The 14,046-nt window shown below is 45.1% G+C and overlaps 1 long non-coding RNA gene across 1 annotated transcript; it reads left to right on the plus strand.

Moving 5' to 3' along the window:
- Positions 1-255: 255 nt before the first annotated feature.
- On the plus strand, positions 256-5,175 carry LOC128828826 (uncharacterized). The gene is made up of 3 exons (XR_008443242.1): positions 256-431; positions 2,253-2,309; positions 2,927-5,175. It is a non-coding gene; the product is annotated as an uncharacterized LOC128828826 (long non-coding RNA).
- Positions 5,176-14,046: the final 8,871 nt, after the last annotated feature.

The following is a 14,046-nucleotide window of genomic DNA, read 5'->3' on the forward strand; positions in this document are numbered from 1 at the left end:
AAAGGAATGGGTTAATTTGAAATTCAGCTTGGTCCAGAGATAAAGAGAAAGTTAATCTGCGTTCAAGGTCAAGAATCAATGCAGACCAGGCTAAGTACAAAGAAAAACTGCTTTCGGCCCCAGCTGACTGTGAAAAAATATAGACATAGTCAAACCAAAGGCAATACAAGTTACAGTGCTGGGATTACATTTGCAAAGCTTAACTGTCCAGGGAGATCCAACAGTCTGCCTTTGCGACCCTGGAGCCGGCGTGGTTTGGGGAAGCTGAAGAAGCCACAGGCAGCCGGCCTGGACTGGAATCACTGAAAAGACGCCCCAGGAGACCTCAGGGTGTAAAAGAACTGCCCTCCCAAGAGAGGAAGCAAGTTGGAGATTGCACAGCACCTTCTCTGAACGTTATACACAGACGTGGCCAGTCTGGACGTACGTGTGTGAGTATGAAAGTGTGCCTACTCTCAGCCGCAGTAAGTCTGAGAACCGGAGAGGGATTTAGCCATTCCTCTTTCCACCCCGGCTGACCAGGAAGGGTGTCAGGTGGATCTACCCCAGTCGTAGCAGGACTGGGCAATAGAGAAGTTGGAGAAAAGGGAAGAGTTGTGTACTTGATAACTAGAATTGAGCAATTAAGAGCATAGATCATGAACCAGGCAGCAACTCAAACCTACGCCCAGGGCAAGTTGCAAGCCTTGAGACAGGACTTCCAGGCAGAAAAGGAAGCACTGGCTAAGCAAGTACCGGTCCTTCAGGGACTTGTCAGAATTTAACCATTTGTGTTTGCATATGCTGTAAGAGCAGTGTGTTTGCCACAAGAGAAAATCGAATCGTTAAACGCCAATGGGCCATGCGTTTTGCCCAAGTGGCAAGCCTCACGAGGGAGGACTCGGGTAGCTTTGTGAGTAAGAATGTTTAAGAGAAGAGACCAGGAAGGGTGGGGGCTAGTTGAGAAGCCCACCCTCCTATCTAAATTGGTAGTGAAAAAGCTGGTGCCCATGGAAGGGACGGTTCAGCGAGAAAAGCAGGATCGGGCCCAAGCGGGCAGGCAATAGATAGAGAGATTGGAGAACAGGTTGGAAACTTTGAGGGCATAGTGGAAGGAAAGGAGTAAGTAATTATAAGCATGGGGGATTTCAAATCCCCAGGATAATAATTGAAATGGTAAAATGTGTGTAAGACAGAGTCTTTGTACCAAGGTGCAAGGCTCTCCTTTCTTCTGCTGAATAAAGCAACTCTTCCTTATCCCTGTCTGGCTGTTATTGGCTCTCAGCTAGGTGGACCCGATATTTTGGTGACAGTTACTGGCGACTCCGGTTAATGAATTTCTGTCTTATACATTTAGGTGTTAGGTGTGTGGACGGAACTGAGCCTCTCATTTGTAATTCCTCAGAGTGGAAGCCATCGCATGCAGTGACGCTCTGAGGTCGAATTGGAATCCTTCTGTCCCGTCCCCTGTAGCGGTCAGTATTAGTAGAAATTCCTGTAATAGGATCCTATTAGGCCATAATTCCCTCTGTTCTCTGTGTAATTCTCTGTTAGAGTATCAGCAGGCAGATGGGTGGGTCTCTGGTAAAACCCTCTAAGGATAGCCCTTTGAATTATATGTTAAGTAAATGGCTTTTACCCAGTGTTCAGGAAAGAATAAAGATTTGAATTTGTTTTTGGGTAACAAAATAGCAGATAAAAGATCTGGTAAAAAGAGAGAGAAGGACAGTGCCCCTGGCTCTGTGTGGTCGAGCTGTCACTTTACTAGGGGTGCATGGAGATTTTGTAAGCACAAAAGAAACAGTTACACCTTGTGTAGAAATTGATGTGGCTAGTGTTGTGGAAATTGAATTGTGGAGAGGATGTGCATTTTCCCCAGAACATGTGCAGTGTATATTGTAGCAGAGGTAAAAGAAATGCAAACCTACCAATATAGGTTGTGTTGTCTCTTTCAGATCACTGGGTGTTTGAAAGCAGGAGTTAGAAGTAAAAGGCAATCAAAGTCTGGGAAAGTTAATTGTGTCCCTTTTTACATAAGAATTTTTAAGCTGTGGATAGCTTTGGATCTGGAAGCAAGCCAGAAAGCATCTGTATTAATGCAATTTTCTAACTAATAAGGTAGAAGCCACTGAAACCTGGGCTGCCTATGAAACAAATACAAGGAAATATGGGGTAATTCCTCTGTTTTGTCTAAAATCAACAAGAGTATGTGTGTATATAAAGGAAATATTTTTACCCCAAAAGGGGTAGACCTCTGTTCTTTTGTCTTTCAGATCATCAGAGAAAACGGATGCCAGCTGAACAGCATTCAATGTACCATGCATTTACTGGTACAATAGGAATTATTTTTGTGTTCTTTGTCCTGTCTTGTGGTGTTTGTCTTGTGGCCAGAATTGTTGGGTTTAATATTTTCATAAGACAGTCTAGTTCAAAATTAAATAGAAGGGTTACATCAAAAAGCAGATACTTGTTTTTATTCAACTTGGAATACAAAAAGTGTTTGGATAAATCAGGAAAATGTGATATACTAAAGTCTAATACAGTTGCTTAAGTAAGAAAAAGAAACTTCATTGGCCAGATTTTTTTTTAATTGAAAAAAATTGTTGTTAAAATTTGCATACCAACAGTCTTTGGAAGCAAGGACATGGAAGGTTAACCCACTCCCCATATTGCCCATGGGATCCTTCTGGCTACTTCAGATTTCTAGCTAGAGGGCTGGGGAGGGAGGAAAGCTATTGGACACCAGAGGTTTTACCGAGTGGACTCCTCAAAATGGGTGTGCTTGTCCTGGTTTGTTGCTCCAAAGCTCTGTAATAAAGTTATTTTACTGGAAGGGTGTACATGGCATACATTGAATAATAAGACTAATGTACTGTATAATGGCAATGTGTATGTGTTCATTGTTGGGAAAAGGTGTATGAGTGAAAAGTGGAAGTTTCCTTTGTAGGTTAAAAGAAGCCAAGAAGGGGAGAAGGAAAAAGAACAGAACGAGTTAACTGAGGAAAAATAGCTAGCAAGCTCAGTCCAAAGATAAGATGCTGGCACCATCCAAGGACACTGGCCACAGCTAAGACTTGGCTGATAGCCAAGAAAAGGGGGGCCTGAATGTGCCCAAGCAACTATGAGATCTGCAAAACACTGCCAGGCATTAATGAAATGTGTTAGGTTTCTTTTCTCACAGATAAAAGAAGTGCTACCCAAAGACCCTAGCAGCCCTGCCATTCATTGAAACAAGGAGACTGAGTCTACGTAAAGTCCATCAACGAAAGACTGCTTTGGCTCCACACTGGAAAGGCCCTTTCCAAGTCCTGTTAACCACCACCACCACTGTGAAGTGCCAAGGACTACCTGCCTGGACCCATGCTTCTCACTGTAAAAAGACCCCTCCACCTCGGGAGGACTCTCTGACTGATGATAATTCTCCTTCTAGCTCTGCTGTGTCTTCTGGACAGCAGGAAAAAGAAAGAAAAAAAAAAGACAAGGTGAAGTGCTAGTAACCTCTCCCTTGTCCACTGACAGACCTACTGTGCCTCTGGATTTTTCTAGAAGAAGCAAAACCATTACAGGGTGATGTGCTAGTAACCTCTCCCCTGTATGATGCTAAACCACACTGTTTCAGGAAAAGAGAAGAACGAACACTTGCTTCACTGAAACCACAAAGTCCAGGGATTCCTGACTACAAGAGACATTAAGAACTGACCCTGGTGAAGAAACAAAGAATTATACACTGGCAGGAAGAAACTTGTGAGACCCATGCTTGGGAACGTGGTATTGATTGGATTTTGGGGTTTATTCTACAGGCTGCGCCCTGTGTTTTGGATAAGTCCTTCAGCATGTATTGCCCTCCCTAATTGGATTTTAAATGATAAGTACCAAAGGCACCTTGTTGCCATTGCCCCTGCCATCTCCTCCATTACACTATTACCCCTGTAACACATCCAAATACAGACAATGCCATAGATTTGATAAAACCAATGACTAAGGCCTTCACACTTTAGTGATTTATTTAAATATTGTTTGAAAAAATATATTTTTAAGGTTCAGGATATCCCATATAAGCGAACAATTGAATGGATCAGTGGAGATAAAAGTATATGATATCACTACCAGTGAACCCCAAGAATTTATAATTGCTCACGGGGGCTGCCATTAGATTAGCACAACAGAGGGCTTGGGTTATTTCCTCTAGAAAGAAGAGAGACTTGACCGGATCCCTTTGGGATGGGGCCAATAATGCAGCAGCAGTTTGGAATATTTTTAAGAACCAAGAACATGATGAGAAATTGGGGCAACTAGAGAAGGCCATTGGCCTTGTTTCTGGAGCACAGCTAACCCAGGTACAGGCTGGAGTTGATGAGTTACATGTTATTTCCGCCCTTAGTTCAATGACCCAGAAGTTGCTGACAGAGATGGTATTGAATATCACTGAGGCTGGGAAGGCATTGCAGTGGGATCTAGCATGCTCAGAGATTCAGGATTTCTTGAATGACCAGCTAATGGCCATTCGGAATGATCTAGAGCACCAGGCTTGGCCCACTGCCCTTACAGACACATCAGGAGTACCATCTGATCTGTGGCCATGGAGACATACTTGGAAACTTTCTGGGTGGAAGTGTGGACGTTCTCAGTGCTCCTTCCAAGCATATGGACCGGTTCAGGGGGTGTGGGCTCCCACATACCGAATCCTGCCGGGTCCATGGGGAGGATGCATGTGGGATTGGGTAATTCACCGAGACATCTGGGAAATTAGACCTCCTGGTATGCCCAATCGATTTTTAGTCAGTGCTCCTGGGATTACATCTGACATTTGGATGGGGTTAGGGAGTCAATGGACATTTTGGCCGTTACAACCCCCACAGCTTCAGTGTATCCGTAAACTGAAGCCAGGAGAAGTTGTTACTCTTCATGACTACGTTTGCTGGGAGGGTAGGGGACAAGGAACTACCCTAACAGGACACTTATTTTTTAAGCTAATGATAGCTGTGTGTATGTTAAAGCCACCACATTGCAAGACATACATTTTAATCTCATTACCACTGCAGGCAATCATATTATTTACTGGCCTGCAGATAGAATTTTGCAAGTAGTCCTTAGGTTCCAGATACCCTTTAATTGGACTAGTTTAGTACCTGATCGATTTCAAAATTTGCTTTCACTGTTACCAGAGGTTCAGAAAATCTCTGAAGTACAAGGACAAATTCACATGCTTCAAAATATGTATTAAGTTAAAAAGTATGCCTTTCAGACAGCTTATAGAGTATCCACTTTATGTACTAAGTATGATGTATTGTGTTATATGACTAAGATTGTACAACAACCCCATCATATTATCGCTATGGGAATGTTATTGCTTGTGTTGTGCAGGAGTATGTTATTGTTGTTGTAAAGGACGTAATAATAGTAATACCTTTCATGTCCATGCTCATCATGCATTGTCATTACATCCAATCAAAACCCCTAAGGTTGAAGCATCTGATGTAGAATCTGAATTCCGAGATTTAATGCAAATAGAGATTTGAAAATGTTTGTTGTACTAGTAGTACAAAAGGGGGGGTTGTGGAAGCAGAGAAAGAACTGACAGGAAGGGGATGCAATACATGACAGTTCGTTAGCAAGAGTCAGGCTAACTGTAACCCTGATAATGCGAGATTTGTAGAAGCGAGGATTGTGTGAGGCGGGTGAGAAAGAACTGTGTAAGAAGTCATTATGACCTGGTATAGATAAGGTGTAGAAGACCTTGTGTAGATAAGGTATAGAAAATATTGTATGTTGGCAAGAGTCAAAACAAGTGAGGAAATGAGATATCAAGATGGCCTATGTATAAACAAAATGCAACTGTTGCTCATTATTGTCTGTAACAAAAGGTATAAATGCTTGCTGTAATTGTTTACCTGTTGAGAGACCTGCTTAGCTCTCTCCCTCTGCGCAATTGTGAGAGTTAATAAAGCATCTGACTTGCTATACCTAAACAAATAGTGAGAACTCTGTTTTTCTCCGACACTATCCAACAAATTCCTGGACTGCATTGGAGACAACTTTTTATTTCAGAAGGTTGAAAAAGCTACTAGGGAGGAAGCTGTTCTAGACGTGATTTTAACAAATAGGGAGGAACTCGTTGAGAATTTGAAAGTAGAAGGCAGCCTGGGTGAAAGTGATCATGAAATCATAGAGTTTACAATTCTAAGGAAGGGTAGAAAGGAGAACAGCAAAATAGAGACAATGGATTTCAGGAAGGCAGATTTTGGTAAGCTCAGAGAGCTGATAGGTAAGGTCCCATGGGAATCAAGACTGAGGGGAAAAACAACTGAGGAGAGTTGGCAGTTTTTCAAAGGGACACTATTAAGGGCCCAAAAGCAAGCTATTCCGGAAACTGGGACAGATTACAAAGGATGAATATAGGCAAACAACACAGGAATGCAGGGGCAAGATTAGAAAGGCAAAGGCACAAAATGAGCTCAAACTAGCTACGGGAATAAAGGGAAACAAGAAGACTTTTTATCAATACATTAGAAGCAAGAGGAAGACCAAAGACAGGGTAGGCCCACTGCTTAGGGAGAAACAGTAACAGGAAACTTGGAAACTTGGAAATGGCGGAGATGCTTAATGACTTCTTTGTTTCGGTCTTCACCGAGAAGTCTGAAGGAATGCCTAACATAGTGAATGCTAATGGGAAGGGGGTAGGTTTAGCAGATAAAATAAAAAAAGAACAAGTTAAAAATCACTTAGAAAAGTTAGATGCCTGCAAGTCACCCAGGCCTGATGAAATGCATCCTAGAATACTCAAGGAGCTAATAGAGGAGGTATCTGAGCCTCTAGCTATTATCTTTGGAAAATCATGGGAGACGGGAGAGATTCCAGAAGACTGGAAAAGGGCAAATATAGTGCCCATCTATAAAAAGGGAAATAAAAACAACCCAGGAAACTACAGACCAGTGAGTTTAACTTCTGTGCCAGGGAAGATAATGGAGCAAGTAATTAAGGAAATCATCTGCAAACACTTGGAAGGTGGTAAGGTGATAGGGAATAGCCAGCATGGATTTGTGAAGAACAAATCATGTCAAACCAATCTGATAGCTTTCTTTGATAGGATAACGAGCCTTGTGGATAAGGGTGAGGCTGTGGATGTGGTATACCTAGACTTTAGTAAGGCATTTGATACGGTCTCGCATGATATTCTTATTGATAAACTAGGCAAATACAATTTAGATGGGGCTACTATAAGGTGGGTGCATAACTGGCTGGATAACCGTACTCAGAGAGTTGTTATTAATAGTTCCCAATCCTGCTGGAAAGGCATAACGAGTGGGGTATCGCAGGGGTCTGTTTTGGGACCGGCGCTGTTCAATATCTTCATCAACGACTTAGATATTGGCATAGAAAGTACGCTTATTAAGTTTGCGGATATTACCAAACTGGGAGGGATTGCAACTGCTTTGGAGGACAGGGTCATAATTCAAAATGATCTGGACAAATTGGAGAAATGGTCTGAGTTAAACAGGATGAAGTTTAACAAAGACAAATGCAAAGTGCTCCACTTAGGAAGGAACAATCAGTTTCACACATACAGAATGGGAAGAGACTCTCTAGGAAGGAGTACGGCAGAAAGGGATCTAGGGGTTATAGTGGACCACAAGCTAAATATGAGTCAACAGTGTGATGCTGTTGCAAAAAAAGCAAACCTGATTCTGGGATGTATTAACAGGTGTGTTGTGAGCAAGACACGAGAAGTCATTCTTCCGCTCTACTCTGCTCTGGTTAGGCCTCAGCTGGAGTATTGTGTCCAGTTCTGGGCACCGCATTTTAAAAAAGATGTGGAGAAATTGGAAAGGGTCCAGAGAAGAGCAACAAGAATGATTAAAGGTCTTGAGAACATGACCTATGAAGGAAGGCTGAAAGAATTGGGTTTGTTTAGTTTGGAAAAGAGAAGACTGAGAGGAGACATGATAGCAGTTTTCAGGTATTTAAAAGGGTGTCATAAGGAGGAGGGAGAAAACTTGTTCACCTTAGCCTCTAAGGATAGAACCAGAAGCAATGGGTTTAAACTGCAGCAAGGGAGGTCTAGGTTGGACATTAGGAAAAAGTTCCTAACTGTCAGGGTGGTTAAACACTGGAATAAATTGCCGAAGGAGGTTGTGGAATCTCCATCTCTTGAGATATTTAAGAGTAGGTTAGATAAATGTCTATCAGGGATGGTCTAGATGGTATTTGGTCCTGCCATGCGGGCAGGGGACTGGACTCGATGACCTCTCGAGGTTCCCTTCCAGTCCGATAATCTATGAATGTATGAAAAAAACACTGTTCTCCACCCCCACCCAGGTTGGCCAGGGAGGCGGCTCTAGCAGGGGGGGCAGGAGGGATTCTGGCAGCAGTGAAGTGGGTTGCAGGGAAGTTGAGATCTTGCCCCAAGTCATCCCAGACACTAATGCTAAGCCACAGGATGGCAGCATCTAGTGTCAGTGGAGTCCAAGCACTATTTCACCCCCACAGTTTTGGATCAACTTCCCACAAGGGGAGGTGAAGACCACCCCCAGCAACACACACACACACACCACCACTGGTGGTGGGAGGGGAACAGGAGAAAGGACAAAAGAAGTAAGAGATGAAGAGAAAGGAAGGAGGGATGGAGGAAAAGGTAAAACAAAAAGGACAAACCCTAATGTCCCCAGTGATTCTACGACACAAAATCCAAGGGATGGAATAAAATTCTGCCATCTTAAACTACTGTTTTCCATGCCTAGAATTCAGCTGGCACCAGATGGATCAGACTGAGCAGCTGCCAAAACCTCTTGGAGGCTCTTACCTTCTAAACAGGGACGTCTGTTTTCTAGTAAAATCAGTAAAAGGAAAGGAGAAAACTCGAAAGAGGCTCCTGCACGCACTCACGTACGTGAACCCTAATACTCTCTCAGTCCTCAAAGAGAGACCTCGAGAAGGAGACTTGCTGAAGCAAAGCCACAGGGGTCTCTGAGGTTTCTCTGGCCCTGTGCTCCTGTCCTGCCAGGCTGATGTCAGCATCTCTCTCTGAGGTCACCACCTCCCTAACACCTTTGACCAATAGGCTGACGTCCTGCAAAAGGCCTTTGTGATATCACTGCCACACCCACCCTTCCCCGGAAGTGCTAATGTCCTACTGCTGGCCTGACACTTTGAAGGTTTCAGCTACTCTCTGTGGATCACCCCACTTAATGCCTGTTCATTCTAGGAAGCAAGCCGGCTAGACAGTAAAACATCAGAGGCTGCTCCCAATACTACACTCAGTGTTTCCAAAATTTGTAGACTTTATGGCCACAAGAGACCTTTAGAGCATCTCATCTAAGCCCCTGCATATCATAGGCCTCCTGTATAGTACAATAGTTACTTTTTGGGCACACACATTCCAGAAAGGCATCTAGTCTTCCTTCAATGACATCAAGAGATGGAGAATCCACCACTTTCCCTTTTAGTGAGTGTCAGGGGGCTCCATTTCCCCTTCCACTAGCTCGCCATTTACAGGGAGACAGAGCAGTACCTGCAGCAGGGAGCGGGAGTTGCTGAAGGCCTCAGAGGCGCAGCCCCTGCAGTGTCTCAGGCACCTGGCGCAAGTGGCGGATAATGCGGGTACATCACTTTGGCCGTGACGTCCTCCTGCTGCAAGGGAACGAGAACCTGTCAGAGACTCAAACGCCCCGAGAAATCAGGGGGAATTAAGGGCACCGGGAACCAGCAGTATTTCAACTCAGCACCTGCCCACCACTGAGGAATGAATTCACCTCCTGAACCCCAGAATGGAGTCTTCCTGTCCTTTCTAGTAACCTCCAGTGCCAACCCCCCTCCTTGAAGGATGAGATCCTGCTACGTCCCCCTCAGTGCCCTTGACAGCTGTTCCACCTCCAAACCACAGCTCAAGTTATCAGAACCCTCTTCTCCACCCCCACCCAGGTTGGGCAGGGAGGCGGCTCTAGCAGGGGGGACAGGAGGGATTCTGCCAGCAGTGAAGTGGGTTGCGGGGAGGTTGAGATCTTGCCCCAAGTCATCCCAGACACTAATGCTAAGCCACAGGATGGCAGCATCTAGTGTCATTGGAGTTCAAGCACTATTTCAACCCCACAGTTTTGGATCAACTTTCCACGAGGGGAGATGAAGAGCACCCCCAGCAACACACACACACACCACTCCTGGTGGTGGCGGGTGAACAGGAGAAAGGACAAAAGAAGTAAGAGATGAAGAGAAAGGAAGGGGGGATGGAGGAAAAGGTAAAACGAAAATGACAAACACTAATGTCCCCTGTGATTCTACGGGACAAAATCCCACAGAGGGAATAAAATTCTGCCACCTTAAACTAGTGCTTTCCATGCCTAGAATTCAGCTGGCACCAGATGGATCAGACTGAGCAGCTTCCAAAACCTCTTGGAGGCTCTTACCTTCTAAATAGGGACGTCTGTTTTCTAGTAAAATCCGTCAAAGGAAAGGAGAAAACTCGAAAGAGGCTCCTGCTCGCACTCACACATGTGAACACTAATACTCTCTCAGTCCTCAAAGAGAGACCTCGAGAAGGAGACTTGCTGAAGCAATAACTGAGACTTGGTGGGATAACTCACATGACTGGAGTACTGTCATGGATGGATATAAACTGTTCAGGAAGGACAGGCAGGGCAGAAAAGGTGGGGGAGTTGCATTGTATGTAAGAGAGGAGTATGAGTGCTCAGAGGTCCGGTATGAAACTGTAGAAAAACCTGAGAGTCTCTGGATAAAGTTGAGAAGTGTGAACAACAAGGGGGATGTCGTGGTTGGAGTCTGGTATAAACCACCAGACCAGGGGGATGAGGTGGACGAGGCTTTCTTCTGGCAACTAGCAGAAGTTGCTAGATCGCAGGCCCTGGTTCTCATGGGAGACTTTAATCACCCTGATATCTGCTAGGAGAGCAATACAGCGGTGCACAGACAATCCAGGAAGTTTTTGGAAAGTGTAGGGCACAATTTCCTGGTGCAAGTGCTGGAGGAACCAACTAGGGGCAGAGCTTTTCTTGACCTGCTGCTCACAAACAGGGAAGAATTAGTAGGGGAAGCAAAAGTGGATGGGAACCTGGGAGGCAGTGACCATGAGATGGTCGAGTTCAGGATCCTGACACAAGGAAGAAAGGAGAGCAGCAGAATACGGACCCTGGACTTCAGAAAAGCAGACTTTGACTTCCTCAGGGAACAGATGGGCAGGATCCCCTGGGAGAATAACATGAAGGGCAAAGGGGTCCAGGAGAGCTGGCTGTATTTTAAAGAATCCTTATTGCGGTTGCAGGAACAAACCATCCCGATGTGTAGAAAGAATAGTAAATATGGCAGGAGACCAGCTTGGCTAAACAGTGAAATCCTTGCTGATCTTAAACGCAAAAAAGAAGCTTACAAGAAGTGGAAGATTGGACAAATGACCAGGGAGGTGTATTAAAATATTGCTCAGGCATGCAGGAGTGAAATCAGGAAGGCCAAATCACATTTAGAGTTGCAGTTAGCAAGAGATGTTAAGAGTAACAAGAAGGGTTTCTACAGGTATGTTAGCAACAAGAAGAAAATCAAGGAAAGTGTGGGCCCCCTACTGAATGAGGGAGGCAACCTAGTGACCGAGGATGTGGAAAAAGCTAATGTACTCAATGATTTTTTTGCCTCTGTCTTCACGCACAAGGTCAGCTCCCAGATTGCTGCACTGGGCAGTACAGCATGGGGAGAAGGTGACCAGCCCTCTGTGGAGAAAGAAGTGGTTCGGGACTATTTAGAAAAACTGGACGTGCACAAGTCCATGGGGCAGGGTGCGCTGCATCCGAGGGTGCTAAAGGAATTGGTGGGTGAGATTGCAGAGCCATTAGCCATTATTTTTGAAAACTCATGGCGATCGGGGGAGGTCCCAGATGACTGGAAAAAGGCGAATGTCGTGCCCACCTTTAAAAAAGGGAAGAAGGAGGATCCGGGGAACTATAGGCCAGTCAGCCTCACCTCAGTCCCTGGAAAAATCATGGAGCAGGTCCTCAAGGAATCAATTATGAAACATTTAGAGGAGAGGAAACTGATCAGGAACAGTCAGCATGGATTCACGAAGGGGAAATCGTGCCTGACTAACCTAATTGCCTTCTATGATGAGATAACTGGCTCTGTGGATGAGGAGAAAGCAGTGGATGTGTTATTCCTTGACTTTTGCAAAGCTTTTGATACGGTCTCCCACAGTATTCTTGCCGCCAAGTTAAAGAAGTATGGGCTGGATGAATGGACTGTAAGCTGGATACAAAGCTGGCTAGATCGTCGGGCTCAACGGGTAGTGATCAATGGCTCCATTTCTAGTTGGCAGCCGGTTTCAAGCGGAGTGCCCCAAGGGTCGGTCCTGGGGCCGGTTTTGTTTAATATCTTTATTAATGATCTGGAGGATGGTGTGGACTGCACTCTCAGCAAGTTTGCAGATGACACTAAACTAGGAGGCGTGGTAGATACACTCGAGGGTAGGGATCGGATACAGAGGGACCTAGACAAATTAGAGGATTGGGACAAAAAAAACCTGATGAAGTTCAACAAGGACAAGTGCAGAGTCCTGCACTTAGGACGGAAGAATCCCATGCACTGCTACAATCTAGGGACCGAATGGCTAGGTAGCAGTTCTGCAGAAAAGGACCTAGGGGTCACAGTGGACGAGAAGCTGGATATGAGTCAACAGTGTGCTCTTGTTGCCAAGAAGGCTAACGGCATTTTGGGCTGTATAAGTAGGGGCATTGCCAGCAGATCGAGGAACGTGATCGTTCCCCTTTATTCGACATTGGTGAGGCCTCATCTAGAATACTGTGTCCAGTTTTGGGCCTGTGGAAGCAGAGAAAGAGCTGACAGGAAGGGGATGCAATGCATGACAGTTCGTTAGCAAGAGTTAGGCTAACTATAACCCTATTAACGCGAGATTTGTAGAAGCGAGGAATGTGTGAGGCGGGTGAGAAAGAACTGTGTAAGAAGTCATTATGACCTGGTATAGATAAGGTGTCGAAGACCTTGTGTAGATAAGGTATAGAAAATATTGTATGTTGGCAAGACTCAAAACAAGTGAAGAAATGAGATATCAAGATGGCCTATGTATAAACAAAACGCAGCTGTCCCTCGTTATTTCTGTAATGAAAGGTATAAATGCTTGCTGTAATTAGTTACCTGGGAGAGACCTGCTTAACTCTCTCCCTCTGGGCAATTGTGAGAGTTAAAGCATCTGACTTGCTGTACCTAAACAAATAGTGAGAACTCTGTTTTTCTCCGACAGGCCCCACACTACAAGAAGGATGTGGAAAAATTGGAAAGAGTCCAGCGGAGGGCAACAAAAATGATTAGGGGTCTGGAGCACATGACTTATGAGGAGAGGCTGAGGGAACTGGGATTGTTTAGTCTCCAGAAGAGAAGAATGAGGGGGGATTTGATAGCAGCCTTCAACTACGTGAAAGGGGGTTCCAAAGAGGATGGAGCTCGGTTGTTCTCAGTGGTGGCAGATGACAGAACAAGGAGCAATGGTCTCAAGTTGCAGTGGGGGAGGTCCAGGTTGGATATTAGGAAACACTATTTCACTAGGAGGGTGGTGAAGCACTGGAATGCGTTACCTAGGGAGGTGGTGGAGTCTCCTTCCTTGGAGGTTTTTAAGGCCCGGCTTGACAAAGCCCTGGCTGGGATGATTTAGTTGGGAATTGGTCCTGCTTTGAGGAGGGGGTTGGACTAGATGACCTCTTGAGGTCCCTTCCAACCCTGATATTCTATGATTCTATGAAAGCCACAGGGGTCTCTGAGGTTTCCCTGGCCCTAAGCCCCTGTCCTCACTGGCTGATGTCAGCATCTCTCTCGGAGGTCACCACCTCCCTAACACCTTTGACCAATAGGCTGAGGTCCTGAGAAGGCCTTTGTGATGTCACTGCCACACCCACCCATCCCCGGAAGTGCTAATGTCCTGCTGCTGGCCTGACACTTTGAAGGTTTGAGCTACTCTGTGTGGATCACCCCACTCAATGCGTCTTCATTCTAGGAAGCAAGCCGGCTAGACACTAAAACATCAGAGGCTGCTCCGAACGCTACACTCAGTTTTAAGAAAAT

Source organism: Malaclemys terrapin, chromosome 24 (genome assembly GCF_027887155.1).
Source record: "Malaclemys terrapin pileata isolate rMalTer1 chromosome 24, rMalTer1.hap1, whole genome shotgun sequence".
Lineage (NCBI taxonomy): Eukaryota > Metazoa > Chordata > Testudines > Emydidae > Malaclemys > Malaclemys terrapin.